The sequence below is a fragment of the Trifolium pratense genome, linkage group LG5, assembly GCF_020283565.1.
Source record: "Trifolium pratense cultivar HEN17-A07 linkage group LG5, ARS_RC_1.1, whole genome shotgun sequence".
NCBI lineage: Eukaryota > Viridiplantae > Streptophyta > Magnoliopsida > Fabales > Fabaceae > Trifolium > Trifolium pratense.
Window position 1 is genome coordinate 13,297,577 of NC_060063.1, and position 15,999 is coordinate 13,313,575.

Genomic DNA, 15,999 nt, shown 5'->3' on the forward strand with positions numbered 1-15,999 from the left:
AGTCTAACCTCCTGTGTAAAGTTGCTGAACAAGGTGAAGAAGTGACCAAGTTAAATGCTGACTTGGATCAAGTCACAAAAGTGGCTAAAATGATGACCAAAGGTACTGATGCCTTTGAGGAAATGTTACAAAGATAAAACTACGGGAAACCTAAGTCCATTGGTTTTGAACATGAAAGAGTAAAGCAACAGATGAAGTTCAACAATGCCACTATACATACTCCAATCAACAACACGTTTATGTCAGGAGGATTGTCGCAACATCTGATGGGACATCCTATGCCCAGGTTCTATAACTGGACATGTCATCATTGTGGCAGGAAAGGACACATTAGGCCTTTTTGCTATAGGCTGCACGGATATCCAAGGAGAGTTCATCAAGAATTCTATACTCCTGTCTTTCCTAATGTTACAACAAGACAGGAATGGAGAGAAAAGAAGAAGACCACAGGTCTAATAGCTCATACATCCTTGAGAGCTTCTTCAAGAGAAACCTGGTACTTTGATAGTGGCTGTTCTAGACACATGACAGGTGTTGAACACTATCTTGAAGACTTGAAGTCATATGCTACCAGTTTTGTAACCTTTGGAGATGGAGCCAAAGGAGAGATCAAGGGAGTTGGTAAACTTGCAAACCATGGCTTACCAAAGCTAGATAATGTGCTGCTTGTAAAAGGGCTTAAAGCAAATCTAATCAGCATAAGCCAACTTTGTGATCAAGGCATGAAAGTTAACTTCACAAAAGCTGAATGCCTAGTTACAAACGAGCAAGGAGAGCTGTTGATGAAAGGAGTAAGGTCAAGAGACAACTGCTATCTCTGGATTCCTAAAGAAGAAGAGGTACCAACATGTCTTATTAGTAAAGAAGATGAGGTAAAGTTGTGGCATCAAAAACTTGGCCACCTGCACCTCAAAGGCATGAAGAAGGCAATAGCTAAAGAGGCAATCAGAGGTCTTCCAAAACTCAAAATTGAGGAAGGAAGTATATGTGGAGAATGTCAAATAGGAAAGCAGACAAAGATGTCGCATCCAAAGTTGCAACATCTTACCACAACAAGGGTTCTAGAATTACTGCACATAGACCTGATGGGGCCAATGCAAGTAGAGAGCCTTGGAGGAAAAAGGTACGCGTTTGTCATGGTAGATGATTTTTCAAGGTTCACATGGATTGAATTTCTAAAAGACAAATCTGAAAGTTTTGATGTATTCAAAGAACTTTGTCTTCAACTCCAAAGAGAAAAGAACTCTGCTATTGTTAGGATACGAAGTGATCATGGTAAAGAGTTTGAGAATGCAAGCTTTCTTGAATTCTGCATCTCTGAAGGAATCAAGCATGAATTCTCAGCTCCAATCACACCTCAACAAAATGGTGTTGTTGAGAGGAAGAACAGGACAATACAAGAGTCAGCCAGAGTGATGTTGCATGCAAAACATCTTTGATGACAAATCGTCACACTCTCTATTCCATGCCTATTTTAGCAACATTAGATACATTTTAGTAGGTTTTTAGCAATAAATATGAGAGAAATCTAACCATTTAGCTTGATTACTTGATTTGCAAGAAAACAGGAAAAACTGCAGGAAATAAAGGATTTTCACTACGCTGGGGGCGTAGCCCATCACGCGCCGCGTGATGGAGCTCACAGGGAGCAAGGATTTTCACTCTGATCACGCGCGGCGTGATACTTGACCACGCGCGGCGTGAAGCTTGGTGCAGGAACTAGATTGCTCTCTGACTTGACTACGCGCCGCGTGATACTTGACCACGCGCGGCGTGAAGTCTTGATTGAAGATGAAGATTGCCTCTGACTTGATCACGCGCCGCGTGATTCTGCAACCACGCGCGGCGTGATGGATCTGGCGCGCGGCGTGGTTGCGTTCTGTATATATATTTTCTGCATAATTCTGTTTTGGGGTTGGAAGATTCTGCGAAATTGGACTACATTCTGATCTTGGAACTTGAAGATCGTGATTCACACTCCAGCGGAGAGCTCCAAGCGCATCAGATCATGGATTCACAAGCCGTGGCGATGAAGCGAGGAAGCGTACGAAGAACGATGAGGAGCTAAACTCCCTCGGAGGTAGAATCTAGGTAGTTTAGGATGTAGTTCATCTGAATGTAACCTGCAATTGTGTAAGATCATACTCTCTTTATAGTATTCATTCAATTCAAGTCTGTTTCTAATGCTTTACAATCCTTCATTAGTGTTGTAATGATTTTGAGTTAAGTCACGTGCGAGAGTATTGATTTAATGTCTGAACTGAATTGAATTGAGCGCTCGAGTGTCTCCGGTCGAGAGATTGAGGCATAGAGTGTAGCAAACGATTGACGTGCGTTAATATCATTCGTTGTAGGTAGCTTCCGCCCGAGAGATCGGGGGAGTATCGACAACGAATAGAGTGGATTTTGACAAGAGATTGCGATTCACTATTTTGTCGATCTAGTTGTGAATACTTGAGTAGTTCTTATACATTGTAGGTTGCATGCGGTTAGCTATAGCCTAGATGATTCCGATGATTCTACCTCACTTTTTCATATTATCAAGCACATTTTCTAGCAATTCATTACTCAACATACCCCCAATTCATGTGTATTTTTTGTATAATGTCTATGAACACCGTTCGACTAGTTTGATCACACAATCCCTGTGGATCGATATTTTATTACTACGTGATTTTCGTACACTTGCGAAATTTATCATCAAGTTTTTGGCGCCGTTGCCGGGGATTGTGATTGATTCAACTAGGCAATAGTGTTCATATTTTCTGTGTTTCTTTATTATTTTCTGTTTTATATTTTTCTCCCGGAGCGTTCTACTTGTGTGTTTCATTGTGCATGCGGAGAACAGGTCCTCAAGAGTTGCACTTTGATCCAGAGATTGAAAAGACAGCTCGCGCAATTCGAAAGGCAACAAGGGAAGCCCAAGCTTCAAGGGGAACAGCTTTGCTAAGTGATACACCGGACTGTCAAGGAAGGACTGCAGCAACAATGGAGGAAGAACAGGTTCCACCGGTTCCTCAACCGCCAAGGCGTACCCTTGGTGATTATGGAAGGAGAGACAATGACGCGTTGGCAAACCAAGGTTTTCAGCCGGCGAATCCCGTTTCATTCGACATCAAGAACACGGTCCTTTCCGCCTTAAAAGAGAATCCGTATTCAGGTTCGGAAGCTCAATGCCCGAATTTACACTTGTCTCACTTCTATGAAGCATGCGACTATACCGATCCACCGGGGGTGAGCGAATCGGACAAAAGACTGAGGTTATTCAAGCATTCTCTCACCGGCCGTGCTAAAGATTGGTTAGACACGATACCCGCCGGAACTATTGAGACTTGGAGACAGCTGGAGCGGAAGTTCTTAGATCGTTACTTTCCTATTCATAAGTTCCTAGAAAGAAGGGCTGAAATTAGTAACTTCGAACAAGCGGATGGTGAAACGTTGTATGATGCTTGGGAAAGGTTCAAAGTTTGTCTTAAAAGGTGCCCGAATCACGGTTTCGATGGCCACAATCAGATGCAAATGTTTACCCAAGGTTTGAGGGCTCAAACGCGAATGATACTTGACGCATCAGCCGGTGGGTCGTTGAAAAACCGTGATGAAACTGAAGCAAGAGAATTGGTGGAAAGCATGGCTCAAAACGAGTATAGAGCTACTAATGATAGAGGAGCCAAAAAGAAAGGCGGAGTGTTAGAATTGGATACTCAAACAGCACTATTGGCACAGCAAAAGCTCATGACTAGCCAAATGGAAGCAATGATGAAGCTGCTGTCCAATCCGCAAGTCCAAACTTCTCCAATAGGTAAAATTGACAATGTGCGCTGTGATTTTTGTTTGCAGGACCACCCTAATGGCGGATGCTTCCCGGAGGGTTCAGAGGAGGCTCGCTACTTGGCCAATTTTCGGAAGCCGTACAACAATAATAACAACGGTTCCGGGTGGGGGAATGGTATGCAAAGTCAAGGTGCATCGCAACAGCAGCAAAGGCCTCCATCAAGGATGGAAGAGACTCTAAATCAGTTCATGCTCATGACCCAAAGCAACTTTGAAGCGATGAAATCGAGTCAAGCAACTTCTAACAAGAATCATGAAGCTTCTATAAAGAATCTTGAGGTGCAAATGGGTCAGCTGTCAAGACAGTTTTCTATGTTGCAAAACCAAGGAGGTTTCGGTGGAAACACTCATGATAATCCGAAAAATGAAACTTGCAATGGAATCACGTTGAGGAGTAGGGAGATTCCGGAAAGGCCAGCTGTGGAGAAACCCTTGAAAAAGAAGGTCATTGAGGGAGAAGTTGAAAATAAGCAAGAAGTTGTGGTTGAAAATGAGAGATATGAGGGAGAAGTAGAAAAGGAAACTATGACCAAGGAAGTTGAGATTAGTGAGGATGAGAAAGAAGAAGTTGAAAAACAGAGGGAGATAAAAGAAAAAGAGAGTAAGAAGGTTGAGAAAGGTAAAGGAGTTGATGAATCGCCATATGCTAGGATGCCTTTTCCTAGGAGAAAGAAAGTGAAGAATCTTGAGCGGGAGAAGGAGTTCAAGAAGTTCATGAAAGTGTTGAACAAGCTTGAGATGGCTATACCTTTAGTTGAGGCTTTGGAGCAAATGCCGAGTTATGCAAAGTTTTTGAAGGAGCTGCTCACAAAGAAAAGAAAACCATTAGATGACGAAATGGTAAGTATGACGGAAGAGTGCAGCGCCCTCATCCAAAGGAAGCTACCTCAGAAAAAGAAAGATCCGGGGAGCTTTACAATTCCTTGTTCTATTGGAAATCTCACTATTGAAAAAGCTTTGTGTGATTTGGGTGCTAGCATTAATCTGATGCCGTTATCAATGATGAAGAAGATACCGGGAGCGGTAGCAAAGCCGACAAAGATGAGTCTCTCTTTGGCGGATAGATCGATTGTGCATCCGGAAGGTATTCTACATGATGTGTTGGTTAAGGTAGCTGGGTTTGTGTTTCCCGCGGATTTTGTGGTCTTAGACATAGAAGAAACTAGAGAGTGGGAACCTTTGCTGCTTGGTAGGCCCTTTTTAGCAACTAGCCGTGCCCTAATCGATGTGGAGATGGGGGAACTCATGCTAAGGACTGATGATCAGCAGGTTACATTTAATGTCTTTGATAAGATGGAGTGTGGTGATGGAGACCCACAATGTTTTAAAATCCAGGTTTATGATCATATTGTTAACCATGCTCTTAAGTTACCTTGGAATGCACACTACTTGCCACATGGTGGCACTTCTGTTCCTTAACCCCTAGGGGTATGGAACGTCAAGCATCGGGACGTTAAACAAGCGCTGGTTGGGAGGCAACCCAACGGTTTCTAATGTTTTAGTTTGTGTTGTTTTGAAGTATGTAGGTAGGTGTGCAGCAGAAGCAAGGACGAAAGCAGAACAGGGCAAAACAGAGTCTACCACGCTGGGGGCGCAGTACAATCACGCGCGGCGTGATCCTTCATCACAAAGGAGGAAGTTTTCAGAAGGCATCACGCGCGGCGTAGGGGTATATCACGCGCTGCGTGAAGACTGGAGAAATATGGAGTCTCTGACTAGTTGACTACGCGCCGCGTGATGGTGATTACGCGCGGCGTGGCCTGTTTGAAAGAAGTTCTTGACCGTTACAATTGGTACTACGCGCGGCGTAGCAGGGGTCACGCGCGGCGTGGTTACACAGGAAAGCGTGTCAAATTTGAATTTCTTCATCTTCTCAACCACTCCATCCGTCCCATCATCAATTCACACGGTCTCCCACACGGAAAACTCCATTAACAACCCATTTTCACTCTCCAAACTCCTCCAATTTCACTTCCAATCACCTCCAATCATCCATTTCATTCACATTCACATTACACCCATATCACCCACTCCTAATTCCACTCCAAATCCCTCATTTCATCTCAATTCACCATTTCCCCAAATTAACCCATTTCAATCGACCATCACCATGTTGACTAGGCTAACTGGTAAGGGAAAGAAGAAGAGTGATGCTAATCCACCACAAGAGCCTCCGAAGAAACCAAGAACGAAGATGAGTGCAAGCAAGGGTCAATCTTCTCGGTCTGCTCAAGCATCTCCTCCTCGCCGGAGCAATGTCACTCGGCAACAGGTTCATCCCCACTTCATCAGTGAAGTCCATGAAAAAAGGTACTCACAAATTCGAACCTTTACTATTAATCAAGAGAAGGGTTTTGGTGAGGATTTGTTGAAGGGTGTAGCCGAGTTAGGGAATGAGATAAGGTCTAGGGGATGGGAGAGATTTAATAAATTGATGATTAAAGATGAAATGAATCCTGGAAATCAGATGTGGGCTAGGGAATTCTTTGCAAATGCCTATTTACCGGATCAACCAATGTTTCCGGAGTATGTTTCTGTGGTTAGGGGTGTGAAAGTGAGTTATTCTTTTGAAACTATAAATAATCTGCTTGGTTGTGCTGCTGGAGGAGTGTGTGAACTCTTGCGTGATAGAGAAAGGATAGACAAGAGTGGGATCGAAGTTAGGGAGGAATTAAAGAATATTGTGTGTCGTCCGGGAGCAATGTGGCTACCCCATTCTGCAGCTTCTCTTCCTAGAAGGTTGAGCTTAACAAGTTTTAATCCGGTTCACCGAGCTTGGGGTGAATTTTGGCTGAAAAATGTGAGGGTTGTAGGCAACAATTCAGAAATTCAGCTGGATAATGCGCACGCGGTCCGATTGTTGGTGGAAGGGAAGTTTATTAATCTTGGGTATTGGTTACAAAAAGATCTTCACGAGATAGCCAATCATCCGAATCCGACCTTTACTTTGGGACATTGTAATCTCATCGCTGCTTTGTGTAGGGCGAATAATGTTCCCATGAATGTGCAAGAAGGTGATCTTCATCCCGTTCGTCCATTGTCTTTATCATACTTCATCAAAAAGTTTGAGAGAGGACCCATTGTGCCCCGAGGTGAGGGGAATGCTGCGAGAGAGGAAGCCTTGAGAGAGGAGGAAGAAATTAACAGGTTTGAAGAAGGTAATCATCCGGATCAACAAGGGGATCCGGCAAATGAGTATCACGATATACCAGCTCAAGATCCTCCTCGGTACTCTCATGATATGAATCAGCTTGCTTCAATGTTGCATCAAATGGAAATTTCTCAATATTCCGGGCTGCCGAACCTCTACTTTGATACCGCCTCTTCCATGTACACCGAGGCGATGACTTATCGGTCTACCTTCCCTCCTCCTACTTTTGGGACTTTGTATCCCATTGATACTGATTGGGAAGCCCATCAGGCGAGGGAGCTGAACTCGTTTCAGGCCAGACAAGCTTATAATTCAGGTCTGCGAACTTCTGAGTTGGCCGAGATCGAGAGGCGACGCCGGGTTGAGCAGGATGAGGCTGCTGCGATGGAGCGGGAAATGCTGGATGTGGATGGGCTGAATTTGAATTTGAATAGCCCATTCACAAACTACTTCACCGGCCAGCCGGATGATGCGGTTTGATGTTGTTGTGATGATGTTCTGATCTGCTGCTGCTGCTACTGCACTACTACTCTATCTCTATCTTTACTTTTTTGTCTTTTAATTGCTTGGTTTGTAATAATATTCTGATGTTGCTTGGATATTGGCTGGATACTTTTATTTTGTACTTGAATTTGAATCTTCTTTGTTTAATTGTGGAATGATTTTTACCTCTAGAGTTTGTTTCAATATCTTGGCATGTTCTTTCTAGTCACTTGAGTATCAATTACTTGATTTTCTCCGTATGTGATATGTGAAACTTGCAGTGCAATAGCTTGTTGCACTCATGTGATCAAGAGGCAAAGGAAGGGAACGCACACTTTTTGACCGGTTCTTTGGTTCAACCCAACCGAGAGGTATTGAGCCAAACACTTCTCATTCTTTCTATGTGTGATATCCACTCGTGTATTGTCTCTCGATTTTGCGTGTCATCTTTGTATTTGATTGGTACTTTTGTAGCACACACGAGGCATGTTTCTTGGTACCTTTGAGCCTTTCTATCCACCCTTACTTATAATTATCCTTTGCTTAACCAATTTGAGCTGAAAAAGAAAATGTTTTTGCAAAACCTTAAGAAATTTTTGATGAAAAAAGGAATGACTTTCTTGGAGGTTAGGCACCTAATTAGTGGTTGATGCACATTGCTCACCACTAAGTTTGGGGTTGCTCTTTGGAATTAGCAACAAATGAAGTTTGGGGTGAGGGTACTAGAGAACTTACAAAAAGTTTTGATTTGAAAAATTGAGAAAAATTTCAAATTTTGCAAGGCAAAGAGAAAAAAAAAAAAAAAAAACAAAAGTGAAAAAAAAAAAGGAGATGTATGTGAAAGAAAAATAGAAAAGAAGTGATAGCCTTGAGTTCTAAGAATAGCAAAACTTTGTTTGATGATTGAAAAAGTTCTCTAGTCCACTTTAGTTCAAAGGGAAAAGGGGTTTTGGTTTATGGAAATGTTCTTTGACTTATAGGGGGATCTAACTCCAAGTTTTTCTACTACTTATCCCAAAATGTCACCATCCACCCAAGCCAGGCCACGTTATAACCCTAAAAAGTCCTCTAATGTGTGTGCACAAAGTGAACCGAATGAATTCTTAGATTACTTGCAAAATTATTGTTGACTTGCATTGATGTGTTGATTTGAGTGTATTACCAAAATTGAAGAGTGCATGTGAGTAGTGTGATGAAATCATAGAGCTTTGGTCAAAAAGTGTGAACTACTTGAAAGTGTCTTGCGGGAACGATTGTGCAATTGAGCATTGTTTGCAGGTGGATCATTGATCATCAGGTGAGTCTCACGTATGTATGATTCGAGTGAATTTAAGGAAAATGCCAAGGTCTTGACACAAAAGCTTGAGGTAAAAGTTGTTTCCTTGAGGACAAGGAAAGGTTCAAGTTTGGGGTTGTGATGACAAATCGTCACACTCTCTATTCCATGCCTATTTTAGCAACATTAGATACATTTTAGTAGGTTTTTAGCAATAAATATGAGAGAAATCTAACCATTTAGCTTGATTACTTGATTTGCAAGAAAACAGGAAAAACTGCAGGAAATAAAGGATTTTCACTACGCTGGGGGCGTAGCCCATCACGCGCCGCGTGATGGAGCTCACAGGGAGCAAGGATTTTCACTCTGATCACGCGCGGCGTGATACTTGACCACGCGCGGCGTGAAGCTTGGTGCAGGAACTGGATTGCTCTCTGACTTGACTACGCGCCGCGTGATACTTGACCACGCGCGGCGTGAAGTCTTGATTGAAGATGAAGATTGCCTCTGACTTGATCACGCGCCGCGTGATTCTGCAACCACGCGCGGCGTGATGGATCTGGCGCGCGGCGTGGTTGCGTTCTGTATATATATTTTCTGCATAATTCTGTTTTGGGGTTGGAAGATTCTGCGAAATTGGACTACATTCTGATCTTGGAACTTGAAGATCGTGATTCACACTCCAGCGGAGAGCTCCAAGCGCATCAGATCATGGATTCACAAGCCGTGGCGATGAAGCGAGGAAGCGTACGAAGAACGATGAGGAGCTAAACTCCCTCGGAGGTAGAATCTAGGTAGTTTAGGATGTAGTTCATCTGAATGTAACCTGCAATTGTGTAAGATCATACTCTCTTTATAGTATTCATTCAATTCAAGTCTGTTTCTAATGCTTTACAATCCTTCATTAGTGTTGTAATGATTTTGAGTTAAGTCACGTGCGAGAGTATTGATTTAATGTCTGAACTGAATTGAATTGAGCGCTCGAGTGTCTCCGGTCGAGAGATTGAGGCATAGAGTGTAGCAAACGATTGACGTGCGTTAATATCATTCGTTGTAGGTAGCTTCCGCCCGAGAGATCGGGGGAGTATCGACAACGAATAGAGTGGATTTTGACAAGAGATTGCGATTCACTATTTTGTCGATCTAGTTGTGAATACTTGAGTAGTTCTTATACATTGTAGGTTGCATGCGGTTAGCTATAGCCTAGATGATTCCGATGATTCTACCTCACTTTTTCATATTATCAAGCACATTTTCTAGCAATTCATTACTCAACATACCCCCAATTCATGTGTATTTTTTGTATAATGTCTATGAACACCGTTCGACTAGTTTGATCACACAATCCCTGTGGATCGATATTTTATTACTACGTGATTTTCGTACACTTGCGAAATTTATCATCAATCTTCCATATCAATTCTGGGCTGAGGCTATGCATACTGCTTGTTATATTCACAATCGTGTCACACTCAAAACTGGAACTTCTACTACACTATATGAACTGTGGAAAGGCAGAAAAACAACTGTCAAACACTTTCATGTGTTTGGAAGTAAGTGCTATATCCTATCTGATAGAGAGCACAGAAGAAAAATGGATCCCAAAAGTGAAGAAGGATTGTTTCTTGGATACTCAACAAACAGCAGGGCCTATAGAGTTTACAACCAGAGAACTAAGGTAATAGTAGAATCTATCAATGTTGTGATAGATGATTTGACATCTGCTAAAACATCTGATACTGAAGATGATGTTGCAACAACTTTGCCAACATCTGAAGAAGCTGTAGCAGATAAGGAATCAGATTCAGATGATGAATCAACCATTCCTACACCTCGTCCTGTGAGTAAAGTTCCTTCAATAAGAATACAGAAGAACCATCCCAAGGATCTCATCATAGGAAACCCTAACCAGGGAATTGCTACAAGAAGGACAAATGAAGTGGTTACTAATTCATGTTTTGTCTCAAAGGTCGAGCCTAAAAATGTAAAAGAGGCTCTCACTGATGAGTTTTGGATAGAAGCCATGCAAGATGAATTAACTCAGTTTAGAAGAAGTGATGTGTGGGATCTTGTTCCTAGACCCAATGGTGTTAATGTCATAGGCACAAAATGGGTGTTCAAGAACAAGTCAGATGAAAATGGTGTTGTAACAAGAAACAAGGCAAGATTAGTGGCTCAAGGGTATACTCAGGTTGAAGGACTTGATTTTGATGAAACATTTGCGCCAGTAGCAAGACTGGAATCCATTAGGCTACTTCTTGGTATAGCTTGCATCTTCAAATTTAAGCTGTACCAAATGGATGTCAAAAGTGCCTTTCTTAATGGGTACTTACATGAAGAAGTTTATGTGGAGCAGCCAAAAGGTTTTGTAGATCCTGCTAATCCTGATCATGTGTACAAGCTGAAGAAGGCTCTTTATGGACTGAAACAGGCTCCAAGGGCTTGGTATGAGAGACTGACAAATTTTCTTGTTAGTCAAGGATACAGAAAAGGAGGCCATGACAAAACCTTGTTTGTTAAAGAACAAGAAGAGAAGCTGATGATTGCCCAGATTTATGTTGATGACATAGTATTTGGTGGAATGTCTGAAAAGATGGTGCAACATTTTGTACAACAGATGCAATCTGAGTTTGAAATGAGTTTGGTAGGTGAGCTAACATACTTCCTTGGTCTGCAAGTCAAACAAATGGAAGACACCATATTTGTCTCTCAAAGCAAGTATGCGAAGAATATGATCAAGAAGTTTGGAATGGACACTGCAGCACACAAGAGAACACCAGCTGCTACTCATCTGAAGCTAACCAAAGATGAAAATGGCATTGATGTTGATCAAAGCCTATACAGGAGCATGATTGGCAGTCTATTGTACCTTACAGCCAGTAGACCAGACATCACCTTTGCTGTTGGTGTTTGTGCAAGATATCAAGCCAAGCCAAAGATGAGCCATCTTGTACAAGTCAAAAGGATTCTGAAGTATATAAAGGGCACCAGTGATTATGGGATTCTGTATTCCCAGACCAAGAACTCAACTTTAATAGGGTATTGTGATGCAGATTGGGCTGGAAGTGCTGATGATAGAAAGAGCACTTCAGGAGGATGCTTCTTTTTGGGTGACAATTTAATCTCATGGTTCAGCAAGAAGCAGAATTGTGTGTCTCTATCCGCTGCAGAGGCTGAATACATAGCTGCAGGTAGCAGTTGTTCACAGTTGATGTGGATGAAACAGATGCTGAAAGAATATAATGTCGACCAAGATGTCATGACATTATATTGTGACAACTTGAGTGCAATCAATATATCAAAGAATCTTGTTCAACACTCAAGAACCAAACACATAGACATCAGGCATCATTTCATCAGAGACCTTGTTGAAGAAAATTGTGTGGAAATCAAGCACATTGGTACAAGTGAACAGCTAGCTGACATTTTTACAAAGGCGCTTGATGCTAATCAGTTTGAATTTTTAAGGGGCAAATTGGGAATTTGCCTGCATGAAGAAGCATAGCAGTTACAGCAGTTGTGGCGTGCAAAAGGAAACCGCTCTCTCTCCTATCAATCAATGCACGCTAATTTAGGGAACTCATTACACACTTCCCTTAAATATTTCATTACACGCAATCAATGCTTTTTCTTCCAAATCCTAATTTTTGATCGTGAACCCTATTCAACTGCTTCTCACTACAACTTTCATCCATTCAACTTCTCAAACTTCAAAAACCTTCATCCAAACATGTCTGAATCATCACAAACTACAAAGTCCGGCCGTTCTACTCGATCAAAGGCGAGGATCGATTCCTCGAAGATCATCAAGGACGCCGTCCCTGTTACAACTGTTCGTGCTTCCAAACCCAAAGCTCAAACAAATGTAGCTGAGAAGAAAGGGAAAGGAAAATCTGTTGAGAAAAAGGAAACTCCAAAAGTAAGTGATGATATCTTTCTTTCTACTGTTAAATCTAGTAAAGGAAGTTCTAAGAAGAAGAGAAGGGATTATAAGTCTAGAATCCCTCTTTCTATGTCTGATCTGGTTTTTGAATCGAATGTTAAAACATCTGAGAAAACAACTGAAGTAGAATCTCAGAACCCTAAATCTGTGTCTGAAGTTGTTGAAACACTTATTTCAATTGCTGGTAACCCTAATCAAGATAATTTGGGATCTGATGCTGAGAAGAGAGATCTGAATGATATGCCTGTTGATACTGAGATGGAAGACACTCCTACAGAGGTTGAGCCTAATATTGCTGATAAATCACCAACAATTGCTGAGATGGTGGCTGAAAAATCAACCCCTGTTGTTACTGAAGAAGTTGTTATGAAGGATGTTGAAACATCCTTGAATACGAATGAAGAAGTTGAAACTGCAACTGCTGAGGAAGAACCTGTGAAGGAAACTGTTGCTGAAAAGGATGTTGAGACAACTGCCACAACATCTGAGTCCACAGATGAGGAAACTGGAACTGCTGATGAGGGTACTTCTGATAATGAAGGGGACACTCAATCTGAAGAAAGTAACCAGTCCATCCCTACAGATGAGCAAGAGGTTGAAGCTGACAAGCCTGCAGAAGCTGAGAAGGAAACAGAAAAAGATGTAGTAGATGTTGATGATTATGTCACCACCAAGACTGCTGTAAAACCAACTGGTGGTATAACAAAAAGGCTGAGAAGCTGTACAGGGAAGGCTGTGGCCACTGCAAGCAAGACTCCTGCACCAAGAGTGAAAACAAAAGGTGTTGGACCAGTCAAAGGTTGGAGTAAGGTTCTCTCCCCTCCCAGCAAGAAGAAGGAGACACTGAAGAGAAAGAAGGAGTCATCTAGTGACTCAGACTATGATGTTGCTGAAGATGTTGCTAACATCTCATCTGCCAACCCTAAGAAGACTACTGTGAAGAAGGCTCCTCAAGGTGTTGAAGAAGCCCCCTGTGATAACATCTCCTTCCATCGTGCTGCCTTTGCACTGAGATGGGACTATATTTACCAAAGGAGATTAGCTGTTGAAAGGGAACTGAACAAAGATGCTCTCAAATGTCAAGACATCTTTGACTACATCAAAGAAGCTGGTCTGATGAAGACAGTCTGTGACTTCAGTCCCTGCTATGAGCTGCTGGTGAAAGAATTTCTTGTAAACATCCCTGAAGAATGTGATAATCCACTGAGCAAGGACTACCACAAAGTTTTTGTCAGAGGTAAATGTATCAATTTTTCCCCTGTTGTGATTAATAATTACTTAGGAAGATCTATAGAACCTAAGGCTGAATTAGAGGTTGCTAATGATGTTGTGAGTGCTGAGATAACTGGTGGTAAGGTTAAGGTCTGGCCTACAAAGAAGCTGATACCCACGAGTAAATTGAATGTCAAATATGCCATCCTCAATAGGATAGGGTCAACCAATTGGGTACCAACCAAGCATGCAACCAATGTTGCAACCAACCTGGGTAGATTTATATATGCTGTAGGAACCAAAGTTGACTATGACTATGGAACCTTTATTTTTGATCAAACCATTAAGCATATTAGATCAACTGCTGTGAAGATGCCAATAGCATTTCCATCACTATTATGTGGAATCATTTTGGCCCAGTATCCAGATATCAAGGTTGTGACTGATACACCTAAGAAGAGGGAATCTGGCTTTACCTTTCATCATAAGCTTTTTGGTAATCATAATGTTGCTGAACATGTTGGGACATCTGCTGCTGGAGCTGGTGTTATGACAAAAAGGGAGATTATTGCTGGTTTGAAAATTCAATGTCAGGATATTGATAAACAGCAGGCTGAGCTTGAGGAGAGGAAGAAAGTGTTTGTGAAGATGATTGAAAGCTTGGAAGCTGATGAGGTCCCTGTCAAAGCTAGTGCAAATGTGGCTGCTACAGGTGATCACAACAATGATGAGGATGAAGGATATGAAACTGCTACAGATGAGGATGAAGACTCTGATAGCAGTGATGATGAATGATTTTGTAATCTTTTTAATGTTTTACTGCACTTTGTTATTTAGCACCTTCTGAGTGCATGGTCTGTACTTTAAATTCTGCACTTTGGATACTTAACTTTCCTATTTTGGCACATTTTGTGGCTAAAAAGGGGGAGTAGTATGGTTTTGGTTTGTTTTGTTTCTGCTACATGTTGTTGTGTCTTTTGTTATGACATGTTTTAAGTAGCAGTAAGCAAGTATTCAGGGGGAGTAAATTTTTACCTGAGATGATGCACAAGCTGATAAAGTCAGGGGGAGTTTGCTACTGGATGGATGACGCCCTGATTGGACGAACAGGTGCTAGAAGATGTGCTCCCATATGTTACGACAACTTTGATGACATATGATATATGAGTATTCATTTGCTCTGATACTACGTTTTATTTTTGCTCGAGGCTTTTTGATGATAACTCCGCTGCTGCTGCCTCTGATGCATATATTTTTCACCTATGTGAAATTTTGTTTAAATGATGCTCTAACATTCCTTCTTTTGTGTGACCATGGTGATTTGAAGGATTGCGTTTTTTAATCTCTCAAGGGTAATGGCCTGAAATTGTTTTAGCCAAAAATTGCCAAAGGGGGAGATTGTTGGATATTTGAATTGGCTTAATTTTGCTAAAACAAATATACTAACAAGATGTTGGAAAACATGTTACAACATCATATTTGCTGAAGGAAATCTCGCGCATTTATGAGAGCATCTGTTATTTATGGAAATCCACTTAAAGAGCACGCTCAATGGAGATTTGATCTGATCAGGAGTTATAAGGATAAGACAAACTTAATGAAATAGCTGGATGACTTATCCTATCATATAAAGTCCTTTAAACACTTTTGGAAAGTCTTGATATATCCTTAATGAAGATTGAAAAAGTATCAGATCATCCTTTATGATTCTCAAGGAGCGTCTGAGCATTTGTGAAGAAAGAGGAGCGTGCCTAATCATTATATATACGAAGACCAAGCTCAAGAATAGATATCTCATTGAAAAATATTAGTTACACATATTGAGTCTTTGTTGAGTCTTTGTTGAGTGTTTTATTATTTGATTGTAATTCTTGCTTGTGGATTCTATAACACGAGTTAAGAAGTAAGTTTATTAGTTTAAGGTTGCTCCTAAGCTTTGAAGTACGGAGTTTACCGTGTGTGATTCACTTGAAGCTTTTAAGCAAAAGTGAAGTGTTGTCTTGACAAGTTGTCGCCACATCATTCTTAACATTGTATAATCAACACAGGTTGTGTTGTGTGAGTGGAAGTGAGATGGGATCTCATGTCTAGGAGTTCCTAGGC

General features: G+C 41.5%; 1 non-coding gene across 1 annotated transcript; it reads right to left on the reverse strand.

The window, feature by feature from the left end:
* Positions 1-3,391: 3,391 nt before the first annotated feature.
* On the reverse strand, positions 3,392-3,497 carry LOC123887810. The gene has a single exon (XR_006801803.1). It is a non-coding gene; the product is annotated as a small nucleolar RNA R71 (small nucleolar RNA).
* Positions 3,498-15,999: the final 12,502 nt, after the last annotated feature.